This window comes from Pseudophryne corroboree, chromosome 11, assembly GCF_028390025.1.
Source record: "Pseudophryne corroboree isolate aPseCor3 chromosome 11, aPseCor3.hap2, whole genome shotgun sequence".
NCBI lineage: Eukaryota > Metazoa > Chordata > Amphibia > Anura > Myobatrachidae > Pseudophryne > Pseudophryne corroboree.
In genome coordinates this window covers 231708777-231722759 of record NC_086454.1, presented here as the reverse complement: position 1 = coordinate 231722759, position 13983 = coordinate 231708777, and the positions used below count along the sequence as shown (strand labels likewise).

At 45.1% G+C, this 13983-nt stretch overlaps 1 pseudogene; it reads right to left on the bottom strand.

The window, feature by feature from the left end:
• Positions 1 to 7838: 7838 nt before the first annotated feature.
• On the bottom strand, positions 7839 to 7959 carry LOC134971234 (5S ribosomal RNA; annotated as a pseudogene).
• Positions 7960 to 13983: the final 6024 nt, after the last annotated feature.

Here is a 13983-nt window from a genome sequence, read left to right as displayed (position 1 = left end):
TCGAGAGACGCAGCCCCAAAGAAGGGTCTAGAAGTCGCTTCCCCAGGAAAGGACTCAAGAGGCATAGTGTTAGTGGAGGTTCTGAAGGTTATAGCTTCAGCAAAAGTCCCGGAAGTCATTGTCCCGGGAGAAGTTTCGATAATTATTGACTCGGAAAGGGAGGCTGACGGCCCGGTCCCAGAGAGGGAGGCTGACGGCCCGGTCCCAGTAAAAGAATCCGAGGTGCTGACCCCAGCGGGGTTCCCGAAGGCCACTGCCCCAGCGGGGTTCCCGAAGGCCACTGCCCCAGTGGGGTTCCCGAAGGCCACTGCCCCAGCGGGGTTCCCGAAGGCCACTGCCCCGGGTGGGGTTCAGAAAGTCACTGCCCCGGGTGGGGTTCAGAAAGTCACTGCCCCGGGTGGGGTTCAGAAAGTCACTGCCCCGGGTGGGGTTCAGAAAGTCACTACCCCGGGTGGGGTTCCGAGGGCCACTGCCCAGGTGGGGTTCAGAAAGTAACTGCCCCCGGTGGGGTTCAGAAAGTCTCAGCCTCGAGTAAGGTCAATAGTGACCAGGTCCTAGCAAAGCACTTTAGTCAGTCAGATGGGAAGGAAGCAGATCCTGACTCTGTTGATATCTCAACATCTATAATCTTTGATGGGGACTTAGTCCAATTTCTGGCGCTTTACAAACACTATTACACCATTTTGTTGTCTAGACCATTTTTGGGCATTACTTCAGAGAACCTTGTGCTCTATCTGATATATTCCTTTAGAGGAGAGCCTTTTGAGTGGGCGACCAGCCTAATGAAAGCTGAAGATCCCATTCTTCAGGATCCCCCAGCATTCAGTGATGCAGTTATTAAAAGATATGGTTCCAAAGAAATTGGTTCAGGTTCCTCTAGGTCACCCGTCTTATCTGCTGAGAGTTCACCATATACTGTAAACTCGGCACTAGAGTCTCAGCCCATTGTTTTGACTGCAGGATGTGCTTTTCTGTCTTCTAATAGTAGTACTTTGCCTGAAAGTTCAGCTCCCAAGGTTAAGAAACCAATCTCTGATTTGAACCCAGCCTTGCTGGGAGGTACCATCAGTTCAGACAATGTTTGGGGAATTACCTTGGTCAGACCACAAGAACTTTGTAAAAATAAGAAGAAAAAGAAATAATTATTGACTCTTGCCTTGATATAAAAAAAAAAAAAATGTCCCCTTGTCTTGTGTCCAGTGGCCACCGTCAAGGCAGGGGGGGGAGGGGGGGCACCGTTACAAGCTGTTGCCACAGCTTGTTTCTGTTAGACCAGTGTGTCAGGTTTTTTTTTGTATACATTGTTTTGGAAAACCCAAATTTTGGGGTCCTTTGACCCCTCCTCAAGGGGGGGGGTACTGTTATGAGCCACGGCTGTGGCTCATTCCTGTTTTGCATTTTGGTTATGTATTTTATGTTATACTTCTGTTTATGTTCCCCATGGGTGTCATGGGGTGTTCGGAGCTCATCCTTAAGGAGAGGGTACTGTTATGAACCACAGGTAGTGGTTCATTCCTATTCTATGTTTATAGTTGTCTTGCAGGCCAGGATTTCCCGTTGCTCTGGTTTGAGAAGACTCTTGTTTGCTGCCAGTGGTGAGTCTGTGGGATTGCAGCTTGTTCCCATGTGTTCAGCCTCACCTGTCTGTTGATTGCACCTCTCAGTTGTGCAGCAGGGCAGCTGCACGACATAATTAATTAAGTCTCTCTGTTATATTCTGGCTCAGTGCAATTCACAGACGCTGGTGATATTTCCAGAGTTCCAGAGTTCTTGAGTTCTGAGCTAGTCCCTGCCAGTTCCTGAGCTCCTGTCTAGCAGTGTCTGTCTTGCTGGTTCCAGTGTCGGTTCCAGTGTCTGTTTCAGTGTCTGATCCCGTGTCCTGCCGTGAAGCGTTCCTGTCCAGAAGTCCTGTGGCTTGGTCTGTGCCTGGTCGAGTATCTGGCTTCTTGGTGTCCACCGGTCTGTCGTTTGGGATTCTGCCTGTCCTCCGTTTCTGAGAGTCTGTGTCGGCTACATTGGGGGTTCCTGTCCGTTTCCCAGTATTGGTACCGGTTCCGTGAGTAGCGGCTTTGCCGCGTCCGTCGGCCTAGGCCGCAGTATTCTTTGGTTATATTTTGTTACTGGTGTTTTGCAGAGGGTTCTGCTTATGCTGTCACCGCCGGAACACAACAGTATTGTGTCGGCGAGTGGACAGCATTTCCTTTGTTGTTCTTTTCGTTTGGCGGCGTGCCGCACATATATTTAGTTTTAGGGTTGTTAGTAGCCCCTAGCCTTCTGTTTGCTTTAGTTAGAGGTCCCCTTGTTATTATCATGTCTCGGTTCACGCCTTGTCTCACTCTAAGACCTGGGGGCATCGGAGTTGGGCAGACCTAATCCGCCCTTCAAACGTGGCTGCCGTGGGCCCAAGAAACCATAGTCACTCAGGCGTGAACTGACCACACGGGTGAAACAATGGAGGTAGGGTGCTAGGGGCTATTTCCACACCACACCTTATTTCAGCATCACGTTCTGGTGCTCTGGACTCACTACGCAACATCTCTCTTGTTCTGAGCACCAGGAACCTAACACCTGCAGGCCATGTCACTGGCAAGTCTGACGAGTCCTCTCCTAACTGGGATTCCTCCGATGGATCCTTGAGTGTAACGCCTACTGCTGCTGGCACTGCTGTTGTTGCTGCTGGGAGTCGATCGTCATCCCAGAGGTGACGTCGGAAGACCACTTGTACTACTTCCAGTAAGCAATTGACTATCCAACAGTCCTTTGCGAGGAAGATGAAATATCACAGCAGTCATCCTGTTGCAAAGCGGATAACTCAGGCCTTGAGAACTATGTTGGTGTTATACGTGCGACCGGTCACAGGGACTTAGAGAATTGCTTGAGGTAGTGTGTCCCCGGTACCAAATACCATCTAGGTTCCATTTCTCTAGGCAGGCGATACTGAGAATGTACACAGACGTCAGAAAAAGAGTCACCAGTGTCCTAAAAAATGCAGTTGTACCCACTGTCCACTTAACTACGGACATGTGGACAAGTGGAGCAGGGCAGACTCAGGACTATATGACTGTGACAGCCCACTGGGTAGATGTATTGCCTCCTGTAGCAAGAATAGCAGTGGCGGCACCAGTAGCAGCATCTCGCAAACGCCAACTTGTTCCTGGGCAGGCTATGCTTTGTATCACCGCTTTCCATAAGAGGCACACAGCTGACAACCTCTTACGGAAACTGAGGAACATCATCGCAGATTGGCTTACCCCAATTGGACTCTCCTGGGGATTTGTGACATTGGACAACGCCACCAATATTGTGCGTGCATTACAGGTGGGCAAATTCCAGCACGTCCCATGTTTTGCACATACAATAAATTTGGTGGTGCAGAATTTTTTTTAAAACGACAGGGGCGTGCAAGAGATGCTGTCGGTGGCCCGAAGAATTGCGGGCCACTTCCCGCATTCAGCCACCGCGTGCCGAAGACTGAAGCACCAGCAAATACTCCTGAACATGCCCTGCCATCAACTGAAGCAAGAGGTGGTATCGAGGTGGAATTCAACCCTCTATATGCTTCAGAGGATGGAGGAGCAGCAAAAGGCCATTCAAGCCTATACATCTGCCTACGATATAGGCAAAGGAAGGGGAATGCACCTGACTCAAGCGCAGTGGAGAATGATTTCAACGTTGTGCAAAGTTCTCCAACCCTTTGAACTTGCCACACGTGAAGTCAGTTCAGACACTGCCAGCCTGAATCAGGTCATTCCCCTCATCAGGCTTTTGCAGAAGCAGCTGAAGAGATTGAAGGAGGAGCTAAAATTGAGCAATTCCACTAGGCATGTGGGACTTGTGGATGGAGCCCTTCATTCGCTTAACCAGGATTCATGGGTGGCCAATCTGTTGAAATCAGAGCACTACATTTTGGCCACCATGCTCGATCCTAGGTTTAAAGCCTATGTTGTTTCTTTCTTTCCAGCAGACACGAGTCTGCAGATGTTCAAAGACCTGCTGGTGAGACAATTGTCAAGTCAAGTGGAACATGACCCCGCCAACAGCTCCTCCTTCATTTTCTCCTGCCACTGGAGCTGCCAGGAAAAGGATAACATCTCCAAAACCACCCGCTGGCGGAATGCAGGGCAGTCAGGAGCGATAGCTGACATCTGGTCCGGACTAAAGGACCTGCCAACGATTGCTGACATGTCGTCTACTGTCACTGCATATGATTCTGTCACCATTGAAAGAATGGTGGAGGATTATATGAGTGACAGCATCACTGTAGGCATGTCAGACAGTCCGTACGTATACTTGCAGGAAAAAGAGGCAATTTGGAGGCCCTTGAACAAACTGGCTTTATTTTACCTAAGTTGCCCCCCTCCAGTGTGTACTCCAAAAGAGTGTTTAGTGCAGCCGGTAACCTTGTCAGCGATCGGCGTAAGAGGTTACTTCCACAAAATGTGGAGAAGATGATGTTCATCAAAATTAATTATAATCAATTCCTCTGTGGAGACATTTACCAGCAATTGCCTCCAGAAAGTACACAGGGACCTGTGATGGTGGATTCCAGGGGGGACAAATTAATACTCTGCGAGGAGGGGGATGTACACAGTGAAAGGGGCGATGAATCGGATGATGAGGAGGAGGTGGACATCCTGCCTCTGTAGAGCCAGTTTGTGCAAGGAGAGATTGATTGCTTCTTTTTTGGTGGGGGCCCAAACCAACCAGTCATTTCAGCCACAGTCGTGTGGCAGACCCTGTCGCTGAAATGAGGGATTTGTTAAAGTGTGCATGTCCTGTTTATACAACATAAGGGTGGGTGGGAGGGCCCAAGGACAATTCCATCTTGCACCTCTTTTTTTATTTTATTTATCTTTGCATCATGTGCTGTTTGGGGACTATTTTTTAAGTGCCATCCTGTCTGACACTGCAGTGCCACTCCTAGATGGGCCAGGTGTTTGTACCGCCCACTTGGGTCGCTTAGCTTAGTCATCCAGCGACCTTGGTGCAAATTTTAGGACTAAAAATAATATTGTGAGGTGTGAGGTATTCAGAATAGACTGGAAATGAGTGGAAATTATGGTTATTGAGGTTAATAATACTATAGGATCAAAATTACCCCCATATTCTATGATTTAAGCTGTTTTTGAGGGGTCTTTGAAAAAAAACACCCGCATCCAAAACACACCCGAGTCCGACAAAAATTCTTAAGGTAGGAGTTTGCCAAAACACGTCCGAATCCATAACACGACCGCGGAACCGAATCCAAAACCAAAACACAAAACCCGAAAAATGCCCGCTGCACATCTCTAGTGCTAACAAACCTGAATAAGGCCCTTAGTATGAAGTTTAAATCCCTTATGCCCTCTTGACGTCCCTTTTCTTTCTTTTCAAAGTATGAAACTATGCATTGTCCAATATAATGCAGCCATTAACTAGCCAAATTGTAAGATAGGAGGTAATTCGATTGCACAGAAATAGTAACCTAATACCCCTTTTCCACTAGCTCAAAAAACACGGGTAATGCACGGGGGCGCGCATTTACCCATGTTTTTTGCAAGTGGAAGACGGTCTCCTCCGCAAAAACCCAGATCAAGTGACTCGTGAATCCTACCCGGGTATCTACCTGGGTAGGACACGGGAAAGATCCGGGTAGGGTTGTAGTGTAAACGGGAGCCGTGTCAATGCGACACGGCTCCCGTTTATACTGTATGGAAGGGCGGCGCTGGGAGATCATGTGATTGCCCAACGCCATCCCTGCCGCGCCACTAGCTGCATCACCAACCCGTCAATATGCCGGGTTGGTGACTGCTGATGGGAAAGGGGCTGAGCACTGTTCGCAGCCGGGCTGCACCCGTGTCAGGCCCCCGGCTGCTACCCGTGCTCGTAGGTGGAAAAGGAGTATAAGGGGTCTATTTACTAAGCCTTGGATTGAGATAAAATGGACGGAGATAAATGCCAGCCAACCAGCTCCTAACTGTCATTTTTCAAACAAATAGTGTGACATGGCAGTTAGGAGCCGATTGGTTGGTACTTTATCTCCATGCACTTTATCTCCATCTAAGGCTTAGTAAATAGACCTATTAATGACCTACCTCATTGTTACCCTTAACCACATATTTGCGTTTTAGTTGCTGCATGTAACTGAAGACATTTCTCCTGATTTTCAGGAGAATTCATGCAATGACACCCCAGGCAAGGCAAGGGAATACATACTTGTGCTGGATTGGTAACGAATTACCAGCGCCTGGGATCCCGGCAGACAGCATACCGACCACAGGATCCTGGCAGAATGCCGGCGGAGGGTTGACCACAAGAGAGACCCTTGCGGACTCGCTGCGCTTACCGTGCTGTGGGATCGGTGACTCGCTGCGCTCGCCATAGGTTCTATTCCCACCCTATGGGTGTCATGAACACCCACAAGTGGGAATAGACCCTGTGTTTCTGCAATCCGTCTGGCATCAGTGTGATTGGTCAGGATTCCGGTGTTGTCATGGTAACCCCTCGGGATCCCGAGCACCTGTCATATGACCTCATCCCCTTGTGCTTCATCTCACTGTCACTGTAAGTGATTATACAGCATATAGGCATGGCAGAATATCAGTATATATACACTGGAGTGTTTAGGAGAGAATTGCAAGTGCCTGTGTTCCCCATGTCAAGAAATAATGCTAAGGAATTTGGGGGTTATTCTGAGTTGTTCGCTCGTTGCAGATTTTTGCAACGGAGCGATTAAGGTGAAAATGCGCATGCGCATGGTACGCAGTGCACATGCGCAAATTATTTTAGCTCAAAACTTAGTAGATTTACTCACGTCCGAATGAAGAATTTTCATCGTTAAAGTGATCGGAGTGTGATTGACAGGAAGTGGGTGTTTCTGGGCAGAAACTGGCCGTTTTCTGGGAGTGTGCGGAAAAACGCAGGCGTGCCAGGATAAAACGCGGGAGTGTCTGGAGAAATGGGGGAGTGGCTGGCCGAACGCAGGGCGTGTTTGTGATGTCAAACCAGGAACGAAACGGGCTAAGCTGATCGCAGTGTAGGAGTAAGTCTCGAGCTACTCAGAAACTGCCAAGAATTTTCTATTCGCAATTCTGCTAATCTTTCGATCGCAATTCTGCTAAGCTAAGATACACTCCCAGAGGGCGGCGGCCTAGCGTGTGCAATGCTGCTAAAATCTGCTAGCAAGCGAACAACTCGGAATGACCCCCTTTATACCAAAATGATAAATAAGAATAAGCAGTACAATTTATGACCACCAGGTCCGTGACTCATTCCACCCAAACCATATATATTATTTGTAGAGGATGTGTGGCTATGGTTGCTTTCATTTCACTATAGTTTTTATGTTTGCAATATTCCCTCTCCAAAATCTTGAGCTGTTTTTCCAATGGGCATCTGTAAAATTCTGTATGTTGAGAACATGGAAAAAAGAAAAAAGAAGAAGACTCTTGTTGGGAAGCACTCTGTATACAGATAACGTTGTACGACTAAATGTCACAATAGCTAACTAAAATACAATATTTTATTCATTCTCATTAAAATTAATTATTGAGGAGTTCAATGGGTGCCGATGTTTGTTAATTGGTGACATTGCGAAAATATAAAGAGAAATATATGAATTGTAAGGTACAAATGCCTAATTCAGGCCGAAGTGGGTATGTCTATAGTTTTGTTAGTAATCACACTCCAACTGCAGGACAACCTGTGATAATGAATTGCTCATTTATTGAAAATATGACCATCATTTATAAGCTGCTATATATCCCAAATGGGAATTTTAATCCTAGCAGATAGTAGAATCATAGGTCATAACCGAGATATAATGCAATGCTCTGTATTGGTGACAGATGGGTGGCAAATATTTGCAGTACCAGGGTGTTCCTTGGTAGTCTCCTATCCAAGTACTTAACCCGGCCCTCCACTGCTTGGCTTCCAAGATCAGATGAGATTGGGCATCTCCAGCGGGGTATGACCGCAGACCTTATGCTCACCCTTGTCACACTGTGTCCACAATTGGGTACAGACGGGAGCCAATTTGCATTGTTATATGAGCCACAGGTATCGGTACAGCTGATTTGATATGGAAATCAAATTTTTATCAAAAATGATAAGGTATGACAAAAGATTAAATACCCATCTAGGTTTTCACGGCTTAGTTTAGTCGCAGTATCAGTAGGAATAAACCTCTCAGCTGCATAGTTTATCGTGTATATAAAAATGAAACATTAGATCATAATAATATTTTAACTGTGCAGGAAAGGGAAACCTCCAAATCTGGTCTCCAAAACAGTGATGAACGTATGATATTACACTTTGAATTATGAAAATCAAAGAAGCAGGAAAACATAAACAATGAAACCTTCAGCTCTCATGACCAACCAGAAATTATTCTCAGGTAATAGACAAATAATAATAAATTGACACAGAGTGTGTTTTATATGATATATACGTGTCATAAGGAAATACTGAGATAATTATGGGTTTCTACAGTGTAAAAAAGAGAGAGAGAGGGCGTTTATGTGCTAGATAAGGTCCAAAAATAGCAGACGTATCCACGTCCGTTTTTTAGATAGAGATATAGACCCCAAACAGGTTTGCATTAATTCCCTTGCTGGTGATAATTGATTGTCAGTAGTATAATAGTCTATGCACCATGTGGGTAAGATATTGGGGGTAATTCCAAGTTGATCGCAGCAGGAAATTTTTTAGCAGTTGGGCAAAACCATGTGCACTGCAGGTGTGGCAGATATAAAATTTGCAGAGAGAGTTAGATTTGGGTGGGTTATTTTATTTCTGTGCAGGGTAAATACTGGCTGCTTTATTTTTACACTGCAAATTAGATTGCAGATTGAACACACCCCACCCAAATCTAACTCTCTCTGCACATGTTATATCTGCCTCCCCTGCAGTGCACATGGTTTTGCCCAACTGCTTAAAATTTTCCTGCTGCGATCAACTTGGAATTACCCCCATTGTTAATACCAGTCCGTGCAATGAAAATGCACTGGTGCAAAAAAACATATGTATATACCAAACCTGGTGTACATTCATACAATTCTAGTCCTACTTGTATATTGGGGGAGATCCTGGTATAAGGAAGGTGCCGGCCGCGTCTGCCCGCGTTCTGCCTGCTGCCGAGCTCCGGCCGCACTGTGCTTCCTGTTTGGCTGGTTCCCTTGGCGACGGACTTTGCCGAGAACGGCTCGTTGCGGTCACGTGTGCGCACCACGTGACCGTGAGGATGTAGTCTCCTTCCTGACGTACGTTTCGCAAGTAGCTTGGTCACAGGGCGTCAGTGGGTTCTAACCCTTGTTTATTCTTATATTGATAGTGCTGTTAGCTGATTGGTTCTTAATAAGTGATTGATAGATATACGGTCCTGTCATATTCGATATCAGACCTGCTGGTTCCCATTGGATAATATGTCATGATTGACAGTTTAAAGGACCATTCAGCATTTCATAGTAGACAGTCATATAGTTATTTTAAAAAAGAGCTTGTGAGATTAATTCAGGGAAATATTTACAAAAAATATATATTTACAAAAAATATATATATACAAAAAATAGGGATATAGAGATGATATAGATTATGAAAAACACTTAAAATGGAATGTAAATACCTTTGTCTATATACATACAGGTACATGAAGAGATGATATAATATAATGTAATAAGGTTGCAGATTGTTATATATATAGGTAAATCTATGTATGACACTTAGTGTGCCTGTGCCTGAAAAAGGGCAAATATATACATTATTAAGGGGAAATAATATTAAATTAGGATATTGCTAGAAAAATTAAAAGACAATTAGTTAGCGAATAAGTGACAGTGACTAATAAAGGTAAAAATGAAAATGAATTTATTAATAAAAGTGAGTATAGATATAAATAGAATAATATAATGAAAGTGAATAAATAAAATAAGAAATTTATAAAAATGTAGTGAAATAAAATGAAGGGTCTATGTAATGGTATATGGATTGTGACAATTGTTTAGAATATAATATTAAAAAATCATTATGAGGGCATTGTGATGGAAATTATTATTTTTTACTACAAAAGGCATGTGTATGCACATACATTGATAAGCATATGTATATATATATATATATATATATATATAAAAAATTGTGAAACAGTTGATTGTGAGCCCATGGTGCTGAAATATATATATATATATATACATATATATAGAAAGAAAACAAAAATTATGATAGACTGGATGTGTATTTGGTGATACAGACTTTGACATTAAGTGTAATGGATTAGAAGTGACAATAGAGTATATAGGATGATTAAAAATAGTCATAATTAAAAAAATAGATTGATATAGAAATTTTTAATAATGTATATATAAATAGATGGATCGATAAAAATTATTTAATTAGTGGCAGTGTTATAGAGTAAATTAAATTCATGAAATAATAAGGATTATTATCTTATTAAGATATCCTTTAGTGTCATGAGAAAATTTATTATTGGTGCTAGTTGTTATGATTCCCGTACTCCAGACCAGATGAGATCTTATGGCAGAGGTCTGAGTACTGGAAAGATATGCTGGTTACGGGAGCAGGAAAGCCTAGTAACCCCTGGCGCCCTAACTCCGTTGTCTCGCCCGTGTTATCAGAAATCCCCTGCGAGACTATGGTTGCTTGAGCCCATGGCAGCCGCGTTCGAAGGGCGGATTATGTCTGCCCAACCCCGATGCCCCCTCAGGTCTTAATGGGAGACAAAGGGAAATCCGAGACAGGGTGATAACAAGGGGCCCTCTGACTAAGCAACCAGACCAGGGGTTACAAGCTATCTAACTTAACCAAAAGTATGTGCGGACAAACCGCCAGGGAAAAGGACAACCAAAGATCCACTGATCCGTTACTCCTATCCAGCACCGCTGGATACCAGAGTGGACTAGTGGGAGCGGAATCCTCCGCAAAAGCTCCGGAACACAATAAAACTAAATAATAAATAGTAAGCGGTCAAGCCGCAACACACGGCTACGCCGCGACTCACGAACACCACTGGATGTTAAAGGTGCTCGGTAGGACTCCAGGAAAGATGACAAATTCCGAGTACTGGATCACTGAGGACAGGAACAACCGGATGGAGCAGGACTGGAAACTCTCTGTAACAGACACAGCAACAGGAAGCTAACACCGGCGTCTGTGAGAAGTCCTGAGAGTGCTCTTATTTAGAACCCCTCCAATCCGGATCCAGACAGGGTAATGTTAATTATGCCGTGCAGCTGCATGCTGCACGGCCAGGATGCAATTTGACCTGATTCATTAGACCTAGCAACGGGGAACGCGGTCCGACAGTGGCGTCCCCGTTGCTATGGTCAGAGCGGCTCCGTGCGCCCGGCATCTAGCGTTGCTAGGGAGCCGGCGGCTGTCTGCCTGCGGCGTCCCTAGTTGCTAGGCGCCGGGCCGCACTGACGGACGGACCCTCGGCGCCTAACAGTACCCCCCCCTTGAGGAGGGGTCAAGGAACCCCTAAGGCCAGGCTTCTGAGGAAATTCTCGAAAAAACGCCCTTTTGAGCCTCGGGGCATGGAGATCCTCATCCAGGACCCAAGACCTTTCCTCTGGACCATAACCTCTCCAATGCACCAAAAAATAAAGCCGACCCCGGGACAACTTGGAATCGAGAACCTTCTCCACTAAGAACTCCTGCTGACCCTGTACGTCTATTGGTGATTTCCCCTGAGAGATCTTGCGAGGAAATTTACTGGACGAAACATAAGGTTTTAACAAGGAGCAATGGAAGGTATTTCCGATCCGTAAAGTTTTTGGTAACCGTAACCGGAAAGCCACTGGATTGACTTTTTTGATAATTTGAAATGGTCCAATAAATTTAGGACCCAATCTGGCTGAGGTTTGTCGAAGTTTAATGTTGCGAGTCGACAACCATACTCTATCTCCAACTTTGAAAGTGCACGGCCGCCGGAGCCTGTCAGAAAATTTTTTCTCCCGAAATGCAGCTTTTCTGAGAGCCAGGTGCACTTTTCTCCAAATGAGTTTGAGATGAGAGGTCAAGGTCAGTGAGGAGACAGAGGAATGTTGAAAAAAGGAATTAGCTCTAGGGTGAAAACCAAAAACTGTAAAAAATGGAGATACATTGGTGGAGGAATGACAGGCATTGTTGTAAGCAAACTCTGCTAACGGAAGAAACTCAGACCAGTCATTTTGGAGTTTGGCCGAGTACAAACGCAAATATTGTTTTAATGATTGATTGACTCGCTCAGTCTGCCCGTTGGATTGGGGATGGTAGCCAGACGTTAAAGATAATTTCATCTTCAATGAGGCACAAAAAGACTTCCAAAATTGTGCAATGAATTGTGGACCCCGATCAGAAACAATATCAGTGGGTAACCCATGGAGTCTGAAAACATGGCGGAGGAACAAGACTGCCAATCCCTGGGCAGATGGCAATCGGGGAAGAGCAATAAAATGGGCCATTTTGCTAAAACGGTCCACTACCACCCATATGACTCGGCATCCGGCTGACAGAGGGAGGTCCACCACAAAATCCATGGAAATATGAGACCATGGCCTAAGAGGAACATTCAAGGGCATAAGTTGACCGATAGGCAAGGAACGGGGAACCTTATGCTGTGCACAGACCTGACAAGAAAAAACAAACTCCTTAATGTCTTTGGAAAGACCAGGCCACCATACCAAGCGGGAAACTAATTCAAAAGTCTTAGCGATCCCCGGATGCCCGGCAACTTTGCTATCGTGAAACTCTGTCAAAACTGTTGCTCTCAAAAACTCGGGGACATAAAGACGACCAGCAGGAGTATTACCAGGAGCTTGATGTTGAAGCTGCTTCAACTGGGTAAATAAATCTTGTGTGAGGCCTGCCCGAATGACTGAAGACGGAAGTATGGGAGTAACAGGACTGTTGTCTTGAACTGGAAGAAAACTGCGTGATAGGGCATCTGCCTTGGTATTCTTGGAACCTGGCCTGAAGGTGATAATGAACTTGAAACGAGTAAAAAATAAAGCCCAACGAGCTTGCCGGGCATTAAGCCATTTGGCTGATTCAATGTATTGAAGATTTTTGTGATCAGTCAAAACTGAAATGGTATGAGTGGCTCCTTCAAGCCAATGCCTCCACTCCTCAAAAGCCCATTTAATAGCCAGTAATTCCCGGTTACCAACATCGTAGTTGGATTCAGCAGATGAGAATTTCCTGGACATGAAGGCACAAGGATGTAATTCTAGGGAATCCGGATCCTTCTGAGACAGGATAGCCCCTACTCCAACCTCCGAGGCATCGACCTCAACAATGAAAGGCAATTCTGGGTTGGGATGTCTGAGGACAGGGGCTGAGACAAAGGCTTGTTTCAAGGCCTGAAAAGATAACTCCGCATCACGTGACCAGTTGGTAGGATCTGCTCCCTTCTTAGTCAGTGCCACAATGGGAGCAACTAGGTCAGAGAAAGAGTGAATAAATCTTCTATAGTAATTTGCAAACCCTAAAAAGCGCTGAATTGCTTTTAAATTGGTGGGTTGCGCCCAACTAAGGATGGCTTGGAGCTTCTTTGGTTCCATACAGAATCCCCGAGGGGAAATAATGTACCCTAAAAAGGATACCTCCGTGACATGAAATTCACACTTCTCCAGCTTGGCATATAGGTGATTTTCACGTAATTTTTTTAGAACCTGACGCACCTGGGTAACATGTTGTTCTATAGAGTCAGAATATATCAAAATATCGTCTAAGTAGACTACAACGAACTTTCCAAGAAATTCACGGAGCACATCGTTAATGAGATCCTGGAAAACTGCCGGAGCGTTGGACAGGCCGAAAGGCATAACCAGATACTCATAGTGGCCTGACTGAGTACTGAATGCCGTTTTCCACTCATCCCCTGACTTGATTCTGATGAGGTTATATGCTCCTCTCAGGTCAATCTTAGAAAAAATCACCGCCGAACGTAGCTGATCAAAGAGGACAGAAATCAGCGGCAAAGGGTAAGTATTCTTTACAGAGATTTTA